The following is a 5000-nucleotide window of genomic DNA, read 5'->3' as shown; positions in this document are numbered from 1 at the left end:
TGTGCTTAATAGCAAAAATAAATAAATAACAATTTTGAATACCTGTCCACTTGAGTGACTATTATGCATGAAAGGGTTAAGGAAAAGTGCAATATGCTGTTGTAACTGTTTGAGGTCTGTAAGGTGTTGTTCCTCAGAAGGGCGAGTGCGTAACAGCACCCTCTGCTGGCTCAAAAGACAAGGACAAAAGCTTACAGCACCTGGTATTCCCAGGCGGTCTCCCATCCAAGTACTAACCAGGCCCGACCCTGCTTAGCTTCCGAGATCAGACGAGATCGGGCGTGTTCAGGGTGGTATGGCCGTAAGCGAAGGCTTGTCCTTCCGTCCTCCGTTTTATGGGTGCAGAGACAGTTGTGCCCTTGGCTGCCATTGAATGGAATGCTGCAATTTGAGGCCTTTCCAGTAAACCGCCCTCATCCCCAGTTTGAGCTGTGTCTGGCCAGGCTCCGTGGGCGAAAGCGGAGAGGGGAGCTTGTGTAGTGACACAGTAGAATAGGTTCATGCGCTTTAATCCAAATTTGTTCACATCGCAGACGTCAGAAAGTACAAACGATATCATTTAACATTTGGATGTACAAAAAGGCCACCTTCACCTCAGTTGAGAGAAGTACCTCGTTTTTCCTTTGTCCCTCCTATGAGTGGTGGGCCCATGGAAAGTGGGACCCACGCCCCCCTGTTCGGGCTGCGTCTGGCCGGGCTCTGTGGGTGAAATCCTTGCAAACAGGTGCCGGCCGGCTGGCGCCCGATTTTTCTTAGTTTGTGAGTTCAGCTTTTCTTGTGTTTGGCAGCAATAAATTGCAATGTGTTTCTCCAACAACCTATTTGGGTCTTTGTGGAAAAGACCTATTGGTGCATTTTGATGCCATTCCAGTAAAAGGCCCACATTTCTTTTAGCTGGTAGCGTAGCGGCAAAGACTTGCGACGTGCCATCATGGCCGCAGGCTGCAGAGCCTTGCTCCGGAACGAAATCTTAATGACAATCTTTAGTTAGATCCCTGAATTGCAAGTAAGTCACAGATAGATGAGTTGGATTTTCTCTATTGCAAACTTGGGAAGTAAAATGTGAACGTATTGAAGAAGAAACGCTCTTTTAAAACCTGATTGCCCCAGGGAATGGGCTTTTTGACATTTCTGTGTTAACCCTTTGATGCATGAATTATGAAATCTTCAACCATGATTTTTTTTAACAATTTTTTGATTCATCTTTAGGTGTGAATGAAACAAATTTCAACAAATATTTTTTGTAAAAATGTATAATTTACAAATAATTTATTACATGTCCACCTCAGTGAACAGCGTGCAATCTGAACATGAAATATGTTGGCTTGGCTTACCAAAGTCCAAATGGAGGTGCTCAAATGCAATAAAGTCTTCAACAGCTGTGCTTAATAGCAAAAATAAATAAATATCAATTTTGAGTACCTGTCCACTTGAGTGACTATTATGCATGAAAGGGTTAAGGAAAAGTGCAATATGCTGTTGTAACTGTTTGAGGTCTGTAAGGTGTTGTTCCTCAGAAGGGCGAGTGCGTAACAGCACCCTCTGCTGGCTCAAAAGACAAGGACAAAAGCTTACAGCACCTGGTATTCCCAGGCGGTCTCCCATCCAAGTACTAACCAGGCCCGACCCTGCTTAGCTTCCGGGATCAGACAAGATCGGGCGTGTTCAGGGTGGTATGGCCGTAAGCGAAGGCTTTCCTTCCGTCCTCCGTTTTATGGGTGCAGAGACAGTTGTGCCCTTGGCTGCCATTGAATGGAATGCTGCAATTTGAGGCCTTTCCAGTAAACCGCCCTCATCCCCAGTTTGAGCTGTGTCTGGCCGGGCTCCGTGGGCGAAAGCGGAGAGGGGAGCTTGTGTAGTGACACAGTAGAATAGGTTCATGCGCTTTAATCCAAATTTGTTCACATCGCAGACGTCAGAAAGTACAAACGATATTATTTAACATTTGGATGTACAAAAAGGCCACCTTCACCTCAGTTGAGAGAAGTACCTCGTTTTTCCTTTGTCCCTCCTATGAGTGGTGGGCCCATGGAAAGTGGGACCCACGCCCCCCTGTTCGGGCTGCGTCTGGCCGGGCTCTGTGGGTGAAATCCTTGCAAACAGGTGCCGGCCGGCTGGCGCCCGATTTTTCTTAGTTTGTGAGTTCAGCTTTTCTTGTGTTTGGCAGCAATAAATTGCAATGTGTTTCTCCAACAACCTATTTGGGTCTTTGTGGAAAAGACCTATTGGTGCATTTTGATGCCATTCCAGTAAAAGGCCCACATTTCTTTTAGCTGGTAGCGTAGCGGCAAAGACTTGCGACGTGCCATCATGGCCGCAGGCTGCAGAGCCTTGCTCCGGAACGAAATCTTAATGACAATCTTTAGTTAGATCCCTGAATTGCAAGTAAGTCACAGATAGATGAGTTGGATTTTCTCTATTGCAACTTGGGAAGTAAAATGTGAACGTATTGAAGAAGAAACGCTCTTTTAAAACCTGATTGCCCCAGGGAATGGGCTTTTTGACATTTCTGTGTTAACCCTTTGATGCATGAATTATGAAATCTTCAACCATGATTTTTTTTAACAATTTTTTGATTCATCTTTAGGTGTGAATGAAACAAATTTCAACAAATATTTTTTGTAAAAATGTATAATTTACAAATAATTTATTACATGTCCACCTCAGTGAACAGCGTGCAATCTGAACATGAAATATGTTGGCTTGGCTTACCAAAGTCCAAATGGAGGTGCTCAAATGCAATAAAGTCTTCAACAGCTGTGCTTAATAGCAAAAATAAATAAATAACAATTTTGAGTACCTGTCCACTTGAGTGACTATTATGCATGAAAGGGTTAAGGAAAAGTGCAATATGCTGTTGTAACTGTTTGAGGTCTGTAAGGTGTTGTTCCTCAGAAGGGCGAGTGCGTAACAGCACCCTCTGCTGGCTCAAAAGACAAGGACAAAATCTTACAGCACCTGGTATTCCCAGGCGGTCTCCCATCCAAGTACTAACCAGGCCCGACCCTGCTTAGCTTCCGAGATCAGACGAGATCGGGCGTGTTCAGGGTGGTATGGCCGTAAGCGAAGGCTTCTTCTTCCGTCCTCTGTTTTATGGGTGCAGAGACAGTTGTGCCCTTGGCTGCCATTGAATGGAATGCTGCAATTTGAGGCCTTTCCAGTAAACCGCCCTCATCCCCAGTTTGAGCTGTGTCTGGCCGGGCTCCGTGGGCGAAAGCGGAGAGGGGAGCTTGTGTAGTGACACAGTAGAATAGGTTCATGCGCTTTAATCCAAATTTGTTCACATCGCAGACGTCAGAAAGTACAAACGATATTATTTAACATTTGGATGTACAAAAAGGCCACCTTCACCTCAGTTGAGAGAAGTACCTCGTTTTTCCTTTGTCCCTCCTATGAGTGGTGGGCCCATGGAAAGTGGGACCCACACCCCCCTGTTCGGGCTGCGTCTGGCCGGGCTCTGTGGGTGAAATCCTTGCAAACAGGTGCCGGCCGGCTGGCGCCCGATTTTTCTTAGTTTGTGAGTTCATTTTTTCTTGTGTTTGGCAGCAATAAATTGCAATGTGTTTCTCCAACAACCTATTTGGGTCTTTGTGGAAAAGACCTATTGGTGCATTTTGATGCCATTCCAGTAAAAGGCCCACATTTCTTTTAGCTGGTAGCGTAGCGGCAAAGACTTGCGACGTGCCACCATGGCCGCAGGCTGCAGAGCCTTGCTCCGGAACGAAATCTTAATGACAATCTTTAGTTAGATCCCTGAATTGCAAGTAAGTCACAGATAGATGAGTTGGATTTTCTCTATTGCAACTTGGGAAGTAAAATGTGAACGTATTGAAGAAGAAACGCTCTTTTAAAACCTGATTGCCCCAGGGAATGGGCTTTTTGACATTTCTGTGTTAACCCTTTGATGCATGAATTATGAAATCTTCAACCATGATTTTTTTTTAACAATTTTTTGATTCATCTTTAGGTGTGAATGAAACAAATTTCAACAAATATTTTTTGTAAAAATGTATAATTTACAAATAATTTATTACATGTCCACCTCAGTGAACAGCGTGCAATCTGAACATGAAATATGTTGGCTTGGCTTACCAAAGTCCAAATGGAGGTGCTCAAATGCAATAAAGTCTTCAACAGCTGTGCTTAATAGCAAAAATAAATAAATAACAATTTTGAATACCTGTCCACTTGAGTGACTATTATGCATGAAAGGGTTAAGGAAAAGTGCAATATGCTGTTGTAACTGTTTGAGGTCTGTAAGGTGTTGTTCCTCAGAAGGGCGAGTGCGTAACAGCACCCTCTGCTGGCTCAAAAGACAAGGACAAAAGCTTACAGCACCTGGTATTCCCAGGCGGTCTCCCATCCAAGTACTAACCAGGCCCGACCCTGCTTAGCTTCCGAGATCAGACGAGATCGGGCGTGTTCAGGGTGGTATGGCCGTAAGCGAAGGCTTGTCCTTCCGTCCTCCGTTTTATGGGTGCAGAGACAGTTGTGCCCTTGGCTGCCATTGAATGGAATGCTGCAATTTGAGGCCTTTCCAGTAAACCGCCCTCATCCCCAGTTTGAGCTGTGTCTGGCCAGGCTCCGTGGGCGAAAGCGGAGAGGGGAGCTTGTGTAGTGACACAGTAGAATAGGTTCATGCGCTTTAATCCAAATTTGTTCACATCGCAGACGTCAGAAAGTACAAACGATATTATTTAACATTTGGATGTACAAAAAGGCCACCTTCACCTCAGTTGAGAGAAGTACCTCGTTTTTCCTTTGTCCCTCCTATGAGTGGTGGGCCCATGGAAAGTGGGACCCACGCCCCCCTGTTCGGGCTGCGTCTGGCCGGGCTCTGTGGGTGAAATCCTTGCAAACAGGTGCCGGCCGGCTGGCGCCCGATTTTTCTTAGTTTGTGAGTTCAGCTTTTCTTGTGTTTGGCAGCAATAAATTGCAATGTGTTTCTCCAACAACCTATTTGGGTCTTTGTGGAAAAGACCTATTGGTGCATTTTGATG

At 45.1% G+C, this 5000-nt stretch overlaps 4 non-coding genes across 4 annotated transcripts; all 4 read right to left on the bottom strand.

Moving 5' to 3' along the window:
- Window positions 1-188: 188 nt before the first annotated feature.
- Window positions 189-307, bottom strand: LOC139068186 (5S ribosomal RNA). Its single transcript, XR_011519785.1, has one exon. It is a non-coding gene; the product is annotated as a 5S ribosomal RNA (ribosomal RNA).
- A 1261-nt stretch (window positions 308-1568) lies between these two features.
- Window positions 1569-1687, bottom strand: LOC139068310 (5S ribosomal RNA). Its single transcript, XR_011519909.1, has one exon. It is a non-coding gene; the product is annotated as a 5S ribosomal RNA (ribosomal RNA).
- A 1259-nt stretch (window positions 1688-2946) lies between these two features.
- LOC139068204 (5S ribosomal RNA) lies at window positions 2947-3065 on the bottom strand. The gene has a single exon (XR_011519803.1). It is a non-coding gene; the product is annotated as a 5S ribosomal RNA (ribosomal RNA).
- A 1261-nt stretch (window positions 3066-4326) lies between these two features.
- On the bottom strand, window positions 4327-4445 carry LOC139068174 (5S ribosomal RNA). The gene has a single exon (XR_011519773.1). It is a non-coding gene; the product is annotated as a 5S ribosomal RNA (ribosomal RNA).
- Between the last annotated feature and the right edge of the window lie 555 nt (window positions 4446-5000).

This window comes from Nothobranchius furzeri, chromosome 2, assembly GCF_043380555.1.
Source record: "Nothobranchius furzeri strain GRZ-AD chromosome 2, NfurGRZ-RIMD1, whole genome shotgun sequence".
NCBI classification, from domain to species: Eukaryota; Metazoa; Chordata; class Actinopteri; order Cyprinodontiformes; family Nothobranchiidae; genus Nothobranchius; species Nothobranchius furzeri.
The sequence above is the reverse complement of the archived record's forward strand: the minus strand, read 5'-3'. Positions and strand labels throughout refer to the sequence as shown.